This window comes from Peromyscus californicus, unplaced genomic scaffold (assembly GCF_007827085.1).
Source record: "Peromyscus californicus insignis strain IS unplaced genomic scaffold, ASM782708v3 Scaffold_5__1_contigs__length_169319896, whole genome shotgun sequence".
NCBI lineage: Eukaryota > Metazoa > Chordata > Mammalia > Rodentia > Cricetidae > Peromyscus > Peromyscus californicus.
The window spans coordinates 2,637,954-2,655,217 of record NW_026294573.1 but is presented as its reverse complement, the minus strand read 5'-3'; positions in this window follow the sequence as shown (position 1 = coordinate 2,655,217).

Below are 17,264 nucleotides of genomic sequence, written 5' to 3'. Positions count from 1 at the left end.
CACACTGGAGCAAGGACGAGAGGACACGGGGCAGATGTGGACCCATCTGGCCATTTGGTTCAACAGAGCAGCCACAATTATCCCCACTCTCCAGGTTAACACAGAGCTCCTTTTCAGCTATTTTTGGCATCATCAGATCTGTGAGTTGCTTGAGTTGGCTGTTGGAGGGACCGGCTCTCCTGGCATCGTTCATTCCATCCAGACTATCCACCCTCATCAGGTGTTCATTTCTAATTGGAATTAATTGGGGAAATCTGTCCTCAGAGCCCTCCAATCAACTGGAAAGGTGCTAGAGGGCCAGTGCTGAGCCTCACTTCTCTCTGCCATCACTTCTGGCCCATCAGGAGGAGGGCCCCAGACCCTGGTGGACCATGGCCGCACCAGCACCTCCAGGGAGAGGGTGGGAGGCCATGGGAATAAAGCTGTACAAACAGCTGGCTGCCACTGGGGTTGCTTCCTTCCTTTTTACTGTCTTAACACAGGCTCCTTACAAAGGCAGAGGAGGAACATGGGCTATGGGGCCCAGGATTTGGGTTCAAATTCTGACCTTGCCAAATCCCTGAACTTATGTCTCTTCATCTATTAAAAAAATAGAATTAAAAAAACATTGTTGTGGGAGGGAGATGACTGCATTCGTTTTGGGCTTTACATTTTCAGGCTGTACAGCTCAGTTGGTAGAGTGTTTGCCTTGAATGTTCAAAGCCTCGCTTCCATTCCCAGTACCACATACACTGGGCACAGAAGTTCATGCCTGCAATCCAATATACCAGATGTGGAGGCATAGGGATCAGAATTCAAGGTCATCCTCAGCTACATAGCAGTTAAAGGCTAGCCTGAGAGAAGTGAATGAAACCTTGACTCAATAAATATCAATGAATCAATAAAACGTATTTTCAAGTATGACTCATTCACAAGAGTACAGGTAACGTACATGGGCTCATGAAAGTTGCATGTGTGTGTGTGTGCTGTTCCCACATCTGTGCAAGAGCCTAAGGCTGGCATTTGTAGCTTGAGTTTTCCTGCCTGGCCCACAGTCCGGACAAATCTCTCTCACCTGCCAGTCCCACAGCCTCTCAGACCCGACCAAGTAAACACAGAGACTTATATTGGTTACAAACTGTATGACCGTGGCAGGCTTCTTGCTAACTGTTCTTACAGCTTAAATTAATCCATTTCCATTAATCTATACCTTGCCACATGGCTCATGGCTTACCGGCATCTTCACATGCTGTTTCTCATCATGGCGGCTGTCAGTGTCTCTCTTACTCAGCCTTCCACTTCCCAGCTTTATTCTCCTCCTTGTCCCGCCTATACTTCCTGCCTAGCCAATGGCCAATCAGTGTTTTATTTATTGACCAATCAGAGCAACACATTTACCATACAGAACATCCCACAGCAGGCATTGAGTGTCCTGACCTATCCCCCTCCATCTTCTCTTTTGAGACACTGAATCTGAAATTCTTCATTTTGGCTAGTGTGACTGTCCTGTAAGACCCTAGGGTCCTCTGAGGTCCGCCCCTCAGTGCTGGGGTCATGGTGTGCATCACCACACCCAGATTTGTGTGTAGGTCATGGAGTTTCAAACTCAGGCCCTCAGACTGGCAGAGCAATCACCTTAACCACGTGCCATCTCCCCAACCCCTTACCCAAGTTTTGAAATCGGAGTTCACTTTGCTATAACTTGCTGCTGAACATCCTGGGTTTTTTAAGTCTAACTTTGAAATGGTTATAAATGTACAGGGCTGTTGCGAGATTGACACAACTCCAGCTAGCTTTTTTCTGCATTCATCAAGGTTTACTATTTCCACCCACACACATCTGTCCTGTTGTTTTCCGATTGTTTAAGTGCAAGCTGCCCTCCTCGGCCCCTTCGCCTTCTCCATATGTCACTCTGCCTTGCTCTTCCAAGGCAAGACAACATGCAGCTCTGCACAGCAGTGGTTACTCCTGGAGATGATCTGGTAGCCATGTGACACTCCCCAGCCCACTCAGTTTCCCTGGTGACAGCCTTGGTGGCCGGTCCCCCTGGGGACCCCATCCAGTTCGAGGCTGCATGTCTCCTTTGTCTCCATTGAGGTAACACCTCCTGGGTCTCCGTTTCCTAGGGGAAGGTGGGACAATGACTTTCCAGGGTGTCCTAATGCAGATGTCTTGGTGCAGCCCCACACTCGGAGCCTGCAGGGGGGATTCCGTTCTCCCACCTACTTCTCTCCTTGTGAGTCCAGCTCAGATCACCTGACAAAGCACCTGAGTGACTTCAGTGTGGAAAGACATACTTCTTGTCTCTCCCTCCACACTACCCCAAATTAGTACCACTGGTGACTCTCCAACCAATTTTCCCATGACTGTTACAAAACATTGATTTTCTCCCAAATCTGCACATAGTTATTAGTTAGGATTTTATTGTAGATGAAATTCACTAACCCCAAATTGAAAAACCTGAAATATTGAAAATTTGTCAAATTTGTGACCAACACAAAAATCACAAGTGGAAATTTCCACACCTGACCTTCAGTGACAGATGATAGTCAAAATACACAAACACTAAAAATACTGTCTAAAATTATCATGAGCATATATACAAAGGGTGCATATGAAATGCAGCTTCATGTTTATACTTGGATCTCATGCCTGAGATACTGCTTTATGTGTATGTGAATATTCTATCTCAAAATCTGTAACACTTCTGGTCCCAAGTATTTCAGAGAAGAGCCAGCCCCTCAGCCTGTGTGAGGAAGAGACATCCCTATACCCCCATAAGACATTGCTGTTCTTTCTTTCCTTTTTTTTTTTGAAGATCTTACCTATTTTAATTTTATGTGTATGAGTGTTTACCTATATGTATGTCTATCCGCCATGTGCAGACAGTGACTTTGGAGGCCAGAAGAGGGTGTCAGATCCCTCTGAAACTAGATAGGATGAGTTACAACGTGGGTGCTGGGACTCAAACCCAGGTCCTCTGCAAGAGCAGCCGGTGCTCTTAACCCCCAAGCCATCTCTTCAGCTCCTGCACTTTCTTTTCAAAGGTCCTCTGGGGAGCAGAGGTTGATCAAAGCACCTACGTGCCCTCATTACACACGAATCCGATCCTTCTCTCTCCTTTCCACTGACAGCATGTCTCTACCAGGAGGGGGACAAAGTCAAAGGCCCCATAAAAAGTGATTCCCTGCTCTCTCAGCAACAGGACTGCAAGGGACCCTATAGACCCAAGCTCCATAGAGCCTCTCTGACCCAGAGGAAGCCGGCATTTAGGAGCCGATGACTACCCTCTAGTCACACAGAAAAAGGGGGCTACATCCCCTCTGGTCTGCGGGCCAGTGCTGGAGTGACAGCTCAGGATTCTGTGTGGCAGTGACGTGAGCTCCATTAGCTGGTTTCTGCACAGTGGCGGGCAAGCTGCTTGCCCTCGCTTTAAAAATACATATATCTTGAAGTTTTCGTATAAGTATGTACTAGAGGTTGAGTGCATCCTTCTGCACTGTCCTCCCAACCCTGTGCTCACCCACCCCTCTCTCATTAGGGCTTTTCATCCTCCTGGGCAGCTGTACTTCCACACTGCTGTTCTTAGCCACTTTGGTGGTCTTTTGGCCCCAGATACGGCCAGCAGGAGCCTCACCATGTGCTTCCAACATGCCCTGAGCACACGGCAATGCGCATTATTCTAGTTCCATTCCTGTTGCTGGGACAAAACACCTGACAACAAGCAGCTTAAGGGAGAAGAGACTCTATTTGGAATACACTTCCGAGTCACAATCCATCCTTAAGGGAAGTCACGGCAGGAGCTCAAGACGGAGGAGGAACGCTGATGGCTGGTTTCCTTATAGCAGGTTCTCAACCTTCCTAATGCTGCAACCCTGGAATACAGTTCCTCACATTGTGGTGACCCCCAACCATAAAATTACATTTGTTGCTACTTCGTAACTGTAATTTTGCTACTGTTATGAATCCTAATGCAAATATATGTGCTTTCTGATGGTCTTAGGCAACCCCAAAGAAAGGGTTGTTCGACCCCCCCCCAAGGGGTCGAGACCCACAGGTTAAGAAATACTGATGTGTGGTGGTATTGTGTTCCCCAAAATATTGTGTACCCTAATAAACTTATCTGGGGTCAGAGACAGAACAGCCACTAGATACAAAGGCTAGAAAATGGTGGCACTCACACCTTTAATCCTAGCACTCAAGAAGTAGAAATCCCTCTGGATCTCTGTGAGTTCAAGGCCACATTGGAAACAGCCAGGCATGGTGACACACGCCTTTAATCCCAAGAAGTGAGCCTTTAATCCCAGGGAGTGATGGCAGAAAGGAAAGATACATAAGGCGTGAAGACCAAGAACTAGAAGCATTTGGCCTGGTTAAGCATTTGGCCTGGTTAAGTATTCAGCCTTTTGAGCAGCAGTTCAGGTGAGACCCATTCTGGATGAGGACTCAGAGGCCTCCAGTCTGAGGAAACAATCAGCTGAGAAGTTGGCCAGGTGAGGTTAGCTGTGGCTTGTTCTGTCTCTCTGACCTTCCAGCATTTCACCCCAATAACTGGCCTCAGGTTTGATTTTATTAATAAGACTCTTTAAGATTCATGCTACACTGATGCCTTACTAGCTCATGCTTAGCTAGCATTCTTATGCAGCCCAAGGCCACCTGTCTAAGAATGGTGCCGCCCATGGTGGGCTTGGCCCACCCCAGACATGCCCACAGCCCAATCTGATCTAGTCAGTTCCTCAACGGAGACTTTCCACTCACATGACTCTTGTGTCAAAGTAATAGTTAAGGCTACAGGACATGATTTATTTGACTCACAATTCCAGGTTATAGGCCATCATTTGGGCAAGTCAAGACAGAAACTCAAACCGTCCAGTCACATCAAATCCACAGTCGAGAGCAGAGAGACACAAATGCTTCCATGATGTCTGCCTGCCTGCTCCTTTCAGTCAGCTTTCTTCATCACACAGCCCAAGGCCCCATCTAGAGAATGGTGCCACCTGCGTTCAGAATGGGTCTTCTCATCTCAATTGGCAATCAGAATAACCCCCCACAGACTTGTCTATTGGCCAACCTGATCAAGACAATTCCATGAATTGATACTCTTTTCTCAAGTGATTCTAGGTTGGGTCAAATTGACCTTAACACTAACCAGCTGGATACTAATGGCCTTTCACCCCATTGTCACAATGTATGTGTCAGATTTAAAGCTGCGTGAGGAAGGTTCTCAGTTGCTCAGGTCAGCCCTCACCCTGGCTGGACAGCTAGCTAGCTCTCCGGTGCATTCTGTTGCTGGATGTGGAAAGCTTTGCCTGGGGGAAGAGCATATCACCAGGTCAGAATCTGCACTGCCATTGTCCAGGCTACAGAGCTTCCTGTGCTCTGAGAGGTGGGAGCCTCTTCCAGTACCACTGTTCTGCTGGACTTAGAAGAGTCATTTTCTTTTCTTTTTTCTCCTTTTTTTTTCCTTTTACCATTATAAGCCTCTTTTCCTAGACACAGCTTTCCCCTGCTCTGTTTTGATTTTTTTCAGTCTATAGAATCTCTCAGTTTGATTTCCATTGCTGTGATTTAAAAAAAACAACATGAGCAGTGTGGGAAGGAAAAGATTTATTTCAGCTTCCTATCCATCACTGAGGGACATCAGGACAGGAACTCAGGGTGGGAACCTGGAAGCAGGAGCTGAAGCAGAGGTCACAAAGGAACACTACGCATTGACTTGCTGCCCATGGCTTGCTCAGCCTGCTTTCTTATACACCCAGGACCACCCACCCAGGAGGTGTTCCCCCACAGTGGGCGGGACCTCCCCACATTCAATATTAACTGAGAAAAGGCCCCTCAGGCTTGCCTATAGGCCAATCTGATGGAGGCATTCTCTCCATCCAAGTTCCCAGAAGACATGGCTTGTGTCAAGTTGACAAAAAGCTAACCAGCAAAACAGGGATCTATAATTTTAATGTAGCTAAATTTCTCAATAGTTTCTTTTACAGCGCCATTACTTCTTACATATTGTCTAAGCCGTTCTCCCTTCTCTGAGGGCACAAGGATGTTTTTCTTTCACTGCCTTCTAAAGGTTTCATTGGTTTTCTGATACATTTGGAAAAAATAAATAATTTTCAATGAAAACATTAACAGAAGTGACAGGAAAACCTGGGAGAGCTGAGGCACGTTGGAGAACTAAATCAATCTTCAGGAGCCGCCCCCCACCCCAAGGCACCAAGGAGAATGGTTTACAGGCAATTTTAAACAAACCAAGCCGAGCTTTTAAAAAGTAATAATAAAACTGCTTAAGAGACTATAAAAGAAAAAGGGAATTGCCCAACTCTCTGCACAAGAAGAAGGAGGATTCAGGAAGGAAACTGACAAAATGGGCAGGGGTGGGTGAAAACCTTAGATCACTGTGAGTATAAACAGAGATGTAAAAGCCATTGCCATGTACTGGCTAATTAAGTACTGCGTGTGGTTTTGAAAGGGAATTGTATTTCATGACACAGAAAAACGATCCCTGAGGTATGCGAGTGTTTCAACAGCCAAAACCCCTTAAATCCATCTAAAGAAAGGACAGCACCCAAATGTCTCAGGACACACGAATATTTAACCTCACAACAACCAGGTAAATGTATGATAGAACAGAAATAAACTCAACCCATCCAATTAGAAAAAACATAAACAAATCATTTTAACCCATTTTTGCAGTTTTTATTAGTTCTTTCAGAATTTTGTAAAATATATTTTGATCATATTCTCACTCTTTTCAGATCTATCCCATCCTAACTACCCACTCAACTTAGTGCCTTCTTTTTTTCTTTTTAACATACAAAGTCCAATTTGTATACCTGGATGTGTGCCCTTCCACTGGAGTGTAGCTGACCTACCAGAGATTGCATTCTCTAGAAAACTGACTCCCCCTCTCCCAGCAGTTGTCAGTTGCCAATATCTCCTCAGCTGGGCGTGGGACTTCCTGTCCGCCTTCCTGTTCCATGCTGGGATTTGGTGTGGCATGGGTCTGCACTGGTCTTGTACACGTGGTCACAACCACTATGAGTTCATGTATGCAGCTTCTCTGCTGTGTCCAGAACACAATGCCTCCTTGTGTCATCCACTGTCTCTGGCTCATACACATCCACATTCTCTTCCTCAACAACCCTTGACCTTGGAAGTGGAGATCTGATATAGAGATGCCATTTAGGGTTGAACCTTCCACAGTCACTTATTCTCTGCACCTTGGTGAGTTGCAGGATTCTGTGTTAAACACCATCTACTGAAGAAAGAAATTTTTCCAATGAGGGTTAAAATATGCAGTGAGCTACAATTATAATGATAGTCATTAGAAATTGGTTTAATGCTATGTACACTTAGCAGAAAAATAGTAGTATTCTCCGTCATGTCTCAAGATGTGGTTCTTGGTTCTTGGCCCAGTAATAGTACCAGGTATGGATTTCAACTTGTGGAGTGGGCCTTAAATCTATTCATAAAGTGGTTGGTTACCCCTTTATTAGTTGTTCCACTACTGCTTTATTAAATGGTGTATTATAAAGGAAATAAATGAACATAAACATCTCTGTAGCTGCAGTCCTTCAAAATTTCCCCTAATGTCAGATAAATAATTTTCAAGTGGTACAGAATACCATTTATCAAACATGAAGCATCCCAAAGCAGTATGGATTTCAAAGATGCAAAGTTAGAAGTCCTGACAGTCAGTAGATAAATCAGATGTAGGTGCAACAGTCAGAGACAGGAGCCTGAGACTGTTCTCTGTACTCATGGCTGTGTTTAAAGCGTTTTGGATGAGGACCAGTTCAGGAAGACAGGTGCTGTGCTGGACACACAACCCTGGAGTGTACTTAACAGAATGGTGCACTGAAAATGCTGAAAGGGGGGCCCAGGGAGAGGATTCAGTGAGTCAAGGGTTTGCCATGCAAAGCAGAGGATTGAGCTCAGGTCCCAGCAGGATACAGAGACAGGCAAATCCCTGGAGCTCATTGGCCAGTCTTCCAGTCTAGCCAATCGTGTGAGCACTCTGGCTCAAATAAATAAATAAATAAACCAGAGGGCAATGAAGACAACACCCAACACTGGCTTCCACACACAAAAATAAAATAGAATAAAATGGTGAATGTAGGCCGAAGTTTCTGTCCCACCAGCAGCTCCCAAATACCCGGCAGTTGCCTCCCAAATAATTGACTTGGAGGCTTAATATTACTTATAAATGCTCGGCTGGTAGCTTAGGCTTATTACTAACTAGCTTTTACACTTAAATTAACCCACAATTCTTATCCATGTTTAGCCACGTGGCTTGGTACCTTTTCTCAGTACAACATTCTCATCTTGCTTCCTCTGTGTCTGGCTGGCAACTCCTAACTCCACCCTTCTTCTTCCCAGAATTCTCAGTTTGGCTTTCTGGCCTAACTTCCTGCCCAGCTACTGGACTGTAAAGTTTTTATTAGCCAATGAGAGTAATACATATTCATAGTGTAGAAAAGGATTATCCACAGCAGATGAACATATCATTTCTGTGCTATGTGCATTTTGTCACAATTTAAATAACTTTTTAAATTATCATTATTGGAAGTCACCACAGACAAGGTAAATGAGAGATTTCAAAAGCAACTTTCAATCCTGACTTCTACAGTTGTCCAAATGAGGTGAGCAGCCCAAATAGTCACATCCCTTGCCTCTGGATTCTCTTCCTGGGAGGAAGCTTTCCCGGCATCTAACAGAACCGAAAATCAACAGCCGTGTCTGACATGAATTGAAGCCCACGAATTGCTGGGCTTTGCTAATTGCCTGAGACCAGACAGTACTCAATGATCTTCAGCAGATCTCAACTCCACTCTTGCATCTCTCCGAGGGTTCAAGTTTGTCTAGAATTACTGTAACAGTGGGGTATAACCAATGGGAGTTTGGTACATGAGGATAACGGGTTGCCATCATGGTCCAAAGGGAGCCAATGGTGTTGAAGCAGGGCTCCCTGGGGAGATCTGGGCAAGCCTGGCCTCTGCAGAAACTCTGCAGAGAATTAACAAAAGTGAGAAAAGTGCTTCCTATTAGTGCTGGGGAGACAATTCAGTGAGGGAAGTACTTGCCACGCAAGCATGAGGACCTGAGTTCAGGTCCACAGAATCCATCTAAAAAGTCAGGGGTGGTGGTGTGCACCTGCAACCCTATTGGTCGGGAGGTAGAGACAGGTAGACTGATCCCTGGGGCTCACTGACCAGACAGTTTTTCTTAATTATCAACTTCAGGACAGTCTCTAGAAATGAAGTTGGTATCAACAAAGGAATGACACCCATGTTGGCCTCTGGCTTCCACATGTCCTGTGCACACATGTGGTCACACATGCACATGAAACAAGGAAGTGTCCTGCTGAAAACAGATGCTCAACAAACCTTAGCAGCTGCAGTTGTCTGTGGGAGTTGGACCGTAGTGTAACATGGAGATGCAGCATGCATGGCTGCTGCTGCAGCTCATACTGCAGCATGAGGGCCCTGGCTGGAGACCTAACTTCTGCATGAGCAGAGGCTCCATGCTGATGACTCTTCAGGTTGTCACCCACAGTGCCTCTGTTTCAAGCTTCGTCCACTGACGCTCACTGTGCACTTAATACAACTGTCCACAGGATCCAGCCTTCAAGGTGGACACAGATCCTGCAGAGCTGACTGACAGCTCCAGCCATTAGAATCTCAAACAAACCTCCCCACACACAGTGAGGAGAGCGGGACATCCCTGACACACCCTCTACCACCCCTCAAGGTCACAGTCCACATTCCATCTTAAACAAAAAAGGCTATCACCAGACAAGCCCCTCACTACTGTCGTCCTTGGTGACATCACTCTGCCCCTGGGGACTGCACCTGACACCGTCATCCCTACCACCAGCACTGCATGCTCCCACATATTGGGAGCTGGAGGTAGAGGAAGGGTTCCTGACTTTAACTAAAAGATGCTGACCTTGCAAGTCGGAGCTAATAAACACAGTAATCTCAGGGTGTGTGTCATGAAAGTGCCCCACATTTCCAACTTGGCATGTCCTTATGACATATGCTTGCCACCCGGAGCCAGAGGAGGGACTGAAGGAGTGCCAAGATCTGAGGCAGAGCTCGAGGCCATCCCCATCACCTGCGGGACATTGGCAGTGAATACAGCTTTAGAAAGCTCTGATGGGGAGACCCGTGGTTCCCTGGCATCAGCTCAGAGTCCTCCAGCGCTCCCTGCTCATCTTCATTCATTAACGTCCAACCTCAAGGCCTTGCCTGCCCTTGTTCTCAATGGTCGTTCTTCTCATCTCTCTCTGTGGGGCACAGAGGCACAAAAATGTCACAGCCACAGAAGCCCGGATGGGACGCTCAGAGGACGCATGGCAGAAGGACATTAACCAGACTCTCTGGTGAGCTTTCCTACAGGAAGCTTGAGCAGTCATGATTAAAACCAAATTCTACGCTGCTGGAGGCTTCTTGCATCATTCCTTCCGAGAGGGAAGACTTCCAATCACTCTCATTCCAAGTTTGAATTTGACCCTGGGCCCAAGAGTAGTGCAAGTTTGGATGATTTTCTAAATAAGTATTAAATGTAGCTCCCTTCAGCCAAAGCAAAGGTAGTGAGTTCAGGTACAGCCATACGTCATTAATAATGGGCTCACCGTCTGAGTGAAACTGTGTAAGTACACTGGTGCCCCAACATGGAGAGACGGTGACATCAGTGGGGGGTATTGTGTGGACTCAGCCTGGAATGTCATTCTGCTCGAATGCCTGTGTATTAGCACACACATCAGGAAGCCTGCAAGGGACCCTGGACTTGAGGAGTCATTTCAACTATATCCTGTGGCCCATGTAGCTTTCATGTCCCAGCAAACTGAAGATGCCACCACGTGCAATGAACCCTGTCGGGGTTGGTCTACCTTACCCATTGGTGAGCTGATCCACAACTGGTACAGGCCCAGAACAGGCTACGTCAGTCTTCACTGGGGCACACATGTCTTCTCAGGCCCAGAACAGGCTACATCAGGCTTCACCGGGGCACACACATCTTCTCAGGCCCAGAACAGGCTACGTCAGGCTTCACTGGGGCACACACATCTTCTCAGGCCCAGAACAGGCTACGTCAGGCTTCACTGGGGCACACACGTCTTCTCAGGCCCAGAACAGGCTACGTCAGGCTTCACCGGGGCACACACGTCTTCTCAGACACAGCCAAGTAGAAAGGGAAATGCACTGACTTCCTGCGGTCGGAACACCGAGGGTGGTGGCTCCTAGCTATGGCTGAACTGCAGCTTGCTGTTCTCTCCTTCACAGCAGTGCACAGTTCCCGAGAGCCCCGGACTCAGCTCTGCAAGGGCAAGGGCTGGGAATATGACAGCCTTGCCAGGGAGGCTTTCAGTCCCCATGAGCGGCCACTGGGGTGAGTGCTTCTCACAGAAGGGAAGAAGGATTCCCATCTCAAAGACCACCCTGCCCCCAACCCCACCCACTCCCCACTTCCTTGGAACTTGGACACCCACTGCAGGTGTCCTGCTGTAGGCACCTGTGGCTCAGTTTGTCTTTTCTTTGTGGACACTGTCTTATTTAGCACCCAAGGAGGGTGTGAAATCCCAGCCCGTGCTTGTAGCAGGGACCATCTCCAGAGCTAAGATCTGCTTACTGGGAGAGGTCAGAGCTCTCGGAACCTGTCCTGGGTTGTCCACACACTACTCGTGGCCAGTGTTCTCCAGGGCAAGGGTTTTACCCTTTTCTGTCTGCTTCTGGCTTTTGCTCTTGATGGTGTGGAAATGTCAAATGAAAAGCAACTTGTGGCACAGGGTGTGCCCCTTATGCTAACGACGGCCACGTGAGGAAGAATGTTCTGAACTTAGTGCCCAAAAGCATGAGAACACTGGGCAGTGAGTGAACCATGGCCATTTGCATGTCTCTGGAGAAAGACTGGTGTGATTCTGGAGGCCCAGTGGCTGGTGAATGCTGTTTAAAGGTCCTGTTTTTGTCTCTCTGTCAGTCACATTAGGAATGGGAAAGGATGAGCGTGGGCCTGGCTGTTGGGGCTCAGCTTCAACAGACTGCCCTTTGTGCTGGGACAACGACCATTTGTGGAGCTCAGGAACTCAGCAGAGACCACCTTTCTGCATGAGGCCACTGTGCTGTTGCTCAGGACTCAGCACCTCGGGCTCCTGCCTCCTCATGCCGGATTCCCATAGCAGAAGCAGATAACATGCTTCCCTGGATGTTGGTAAATCACACTGGCATTCCCATGTGGTGAAGCCAGAGCCTCAGGGGGCAATACTGCCCCTTCCATGCCTCATCATGCTTGTGACCTTGCTCTAGTCCTTGAGGAAAGTCACAGTGATGGAACAGAGGGAGAAATGTGACCTGACTCCACTGTGCCCTGATCCAGACCTGAGGATCTTAGGCAAGCATAGCTAATTCCACAGATTCTCAGGTGTGAGCTTGGCCTGTTCACTCAATGTGCAGCTGAAAAACAGCTTTTGTCTTTTATTTCCTTTTTAATCAGGGAGAGGGAATCCCAGAGCCCAGGAGAGCAACATCCATCCCAAAGAATCAAGAACAATAGCTTCCGTGTATTTGATCTGCCGGGCAGTCTGCTCAGCTCAGATGAGTGTCCATCACGTGGGGACATCGCTCTCGATTTAATTGTGGTGCTTCCCTCCTTGTGCATGGAGGGGAGGAACTCAGAGTGCTGTGGGGTCTAGCCCAGAGTCATCAGCTAGAAAGTGTGTGGACATGAGTTACCTCAGGGTCTGTGTGGGCCTAGAGCCTTCCCAGTGCCTGTGATGGCCTCAGGGACTATTGCTGCTTCCCAGACACCTTGAGGTGATGCAGGCCTGAGTTTAGGCTCCAAGGGGCAGGCTGCTTCTCTGAGCCATCTACTTACTGTATGGATGTGTGTAGATATGGGAGGCAGGACAGGGTAGGCACCGGCTGCTTTCAGGATAGGACAGCCTTGCTGGCATCCTTTCCTCCTCAGGCTGCCGGGTGAAATGTCCACTCTTTGGCTGTTAGGAGAATAGAAACTCACTCCTCATAGTCTGGGGTCAAGGCCTGCTCCCCTAGAATACACAGAGGAGGTCAGGCTTCATCCTGCCTCTTCCGGCTTCTCAAGCTTTACTGGGAAACTGGCTACCTTGGCTCACAGCCGGGCAGTTCCAATCTGTCCCCAGTGTCACTTGGCAAGCTCGCTATGTGTCTTCTTGTAAGGATGCTAGTTTCCTTGGATTAGGGCCATGCCTCCCCAGGGTGCCCTCAGTCTACCTCATTGTGCTCCTGGGGTAGGCTAGGCATGTCAGCAAGCTAAGCCTGTGCTCACAAGAGAGCACACACTCTGTCTCACAACCTGCAAGTTGTCCTCTGACCTACACAGACACACACACAGACACAGACACACACACACACACACACACACACACACACATACACGGTGGATGGATGGATGGACAGATGGATAGACAGACAGACAGATAGACAGATAAGTGATCAGTTTGGATTAGGGCTCACCCTACACTCCGTGATTTCATTAACCACTGTCCCAAAGGAGATCATGTCTGAGGTTTGAAGGAGTCATACTTCAACATAAGACTTGGGCAAGAGAGTCACAACATGAGTGATAGCCTTTTTTTGAACTCGCAACCTCCCCTACACAAAGCCCCAGGTAAGAGACTGTGCCATCTCCCCAGTCATCCCTAGTAACTTGCACATTCTGTGGGTCAGCCTGTGCAAACAGAAGAGAGGAGGGTGGGACTGAATTAGTCAGTTGGTCAAATCCATTCCAAAGTACCACATGGCCACATCAGTGGTCTGCAGTGGAGCAAGAGGGAGAAGGCAATGCACTCTTAAGGGGGTTCTTCATTTCAAGGCCCTATAAATACAGGATCACCACTTACTGAGATCAGATAGTGAGAACTTCCTTAAATGTGGCAACCCAGAAGCCTCACCTGCCTGGCCTGGGTCACCTGGCATGAACAGTCACAGAACTAGGGGGCAGCTCAGTTCTTCCTAAGATCTTCATGGGCCCGGACTAGAACCTCAATCAGGAGCAAACAAAGCCAGAGCCTGTAATACAGAGCTGGGATATGGGAAATAAAAACAGCCCTGCAATATAGAAAGTCGAGAAACATAATTGCTAATGTGGGAGGCCCAAGTATTGCGGGAATATTTCATTTCTTTCTAATTTGTTGCAAGCTATTCTCAGCCAAGAAAACATAAAGCATTTCTTCTCACATATACAGGCTTTGAGTTAAACCCATCCCCAAAAAGACCTGAGGCAAAGCAGAAAACTATACAGTGAACAAAAGTTACTTTCCATGTATAATTGGAGGAAATTGAATGTGTCTCATTCTGCAAGGCCTTTATTAAAAAGTTTTCCCCACAGAAACTTCTTGCAAGCAAGTTTTAGAGAGAGCTGACTTCTGAGAGCTGAGATGCATGCATCCCTAGAGGTCAGCTTAACTTGGCAAAGAAAAATGTCTGTAGGCCTGTTATCCTCACCCCCACCTTGGCTTTGTATAAGGCGGCAACATTGATTAAAGTCAAGAACAATAAAGCTCCCTTTAGTTTCCAGAAACTCACCCTTTTAATCACATTGGGGGGGGGGGTAAGAAGAAAAAGCCCTGTACTGTCGTGGTGTGCGAGAACAATCGATAGAAGATTTGTGGTGTGGATGCGTTGTCCACGGCCAGCCCTAACAGCGACTTAACTGCATTTAAGGCTCTAAGACTATTGCCAGCTGCTGGAAGTCTCATGAAAAGTCACCTACTCCTAGAAAGGCACATATTGGAGTCAGAGCAAGGTGTGGAAGCACACAGTCAGGCAAGAGCTGCCCCTTGACACACCTAGATGTGGAAGCTCCTGCTGCCACTCTGTAAGATAGCCAAGGACACAGAAAGTCCACAAGGAGTGTCCCAGAAAACCCAACTGTAACAAGGGATGCACGTGAAATCCCACATCCAGAGGGAGCCAGGCTGTAGGAGGGAAGAGAATAAGGCTCAGAGGACAGAGAGTGACAAGGTCACAGAGCAAGCTCTCAGTAAAGCCGTGGTAAGTGTCACAGCATCTGAATCCGGCAGGGTCTACCAGCTCAGCTCTACACCCAGCTCGAGGCTTTGCACCATAGGGACGTAAAGAAACAGATGACCTTGTCTGACTTGGGCAAAGCCCAAGCACAGAGTTCTGACAAAAGTCAATACCAAGGCTTTGAAACTTCCTCTGAGCTCAAGATGTGAATGAGGCCGGCCTCAGAAGGCCTTCAGGGGTGGAGCTTGTATGTGGCTCTCCAAGCAGAAGGAAAGAGGCACAGCTCAGGCTTGCAGGAGATGGCAGTGAAGAAGCAGCTGCTAACTCCTACAGTGAGCAGAATGCAGAGAAAACAGTGTCCCAGGGCCATGGGGAGGTGACCAAACAGGGTTCTCTCCATGGCTCAGTATCGAAGACGAGGCAGACCCCACAGTGGGATCTGTGGGTACATGCTGGGAAGTCCTGTGGATACAGAGGCTGGAGGGCCCTGGTTTAGAACTAAATGGGAGTTTTCTAAGTATCAAATGCTTCAAGTGGGGTTTGTGGAGTCAGCCAGGGCTCCATGAAGCTCTCCAGGAGCCTAGTGAAAAGCAGTTCCCCAGAAATGGAGAACTCAACATGGCTCTGGCATGATGCAGACAAGGCTCTGCAACTTGGAGCCATGTACTGTGTTTAGAACAATGATCAGATCCAAGGGATCAAGCCAAGATCATGGCAGGTCAGGTGGTGTAGCAGGGTCTGGGAGCCATGATGAAGTTTTCCTCCATCCTGGGAGTGGAATGAATCTGAAAGCACTCTACAGTTGAGGCCATCTGTCCTTGAGTCCTAACTTTAGTGAATGCTGTCCTAGATGGATGGTTCTCAGCCAACGCAATTTTGCCAGCACCTCATCAGGTATTTGGCAATATCTAGAGACACCCTGGCTCATCACCATGGAGATGAAGTGCTACTGGAATGGCCGGAATGCTGCTAGGCACCTACAGGGCACAGACACCCATGCTGAGGCCCAAAATACCGTGTTAACTCCTTAAAGTCCACAAGGCCCCAAAGTTCCCACCATGACCTCCCCTTTCTACTTATTAAGGTCCTTCCACTTCAGAAAAGACCCTACTTGATTGTGCCCCATTCAGCCAGGTCAACTTCCCCCACCCAGTCCTCAACAAGGAGATTCCCTATCCCCACGAGCCCAGGAGATCACTCAGCAAGCCAATCACAGTGTCCTGTAGGACCCAACCTCTTGTGGTCCTGCCTACCACAGCCCTCCAGTTCCTTTGCACTCGCATTCACCCCAGGATGACCTGTGGGGCCTCCTGACCCCTCCTTCCTGGCTACATGTCTGTATGACACATACAGAATCTACTTCACGCTATTTATGTCAGGAGACTCATTCATCACCAACAGTATATATAGAAAATGGTCAGAACCCTCCCTCTGAGCTCAATCCCCGGTGTCCATGTAAAAACAGATGTGCCAGCATAAACCTGTAATCCTAGCACTGGGAAGGCAGAAAAGGGAGGGTAGCCGAGGCTCATTGACCAACCAGCCTAGCCTAATCTAAATTCAGTGAGAGTTCCTGTCTCAAAATGTACGATGGAGAGAGACTGAGGAAGAAACTTGACATCAACCTCTAGCATCCACACATGAGTTCATATGTATGTAGACACATACAACATACACACACACTACAAAAGACACCTCTTTTCTGGGTATTTAAGAAGGCTCAAAGTGTAATGCATCTGCCACCAAGACTGAAGACCTGAGTTCCATCTCTGAAAACCACACAGTGGAGAAAACTGGCTCCCACAAGCTGTCCTTTGACCTCACACTCGCAGAGTAGCATATATGCACACACACACACACACACACACACACACACACACACACACACACACACACTTCAAAACAAACAAGTGTGAATTTTTTCTTTTTAAGAAAAAGTAAGCAGCTCATCTAAAGAAAGGGCTGGCTCTGGGGATGCCAGCCGGGTGCCCGAGCTGGAAAAACGTATCAGAATGTGGGAGCATGATCATTATCCTAATCTGAAATCTTCAAAGAGTGGACTCCCCTCAGAACACCTTTCCCCTTGTCCCCATGCCAAGCATAAGTTCTCTTTAATCGACCTCATCTCTTTAACAACTACAACTGCTTTCTCGGCAGCCCCCTCGGTGACTTTAGTCTTGTTTTCACCCCTTTCCTTGACTACACATTTCTCTCTCTCTCTCTCTCTCTCTCTCTCTCTCTCTCTCTCTCTCACACACACACACACACACACAC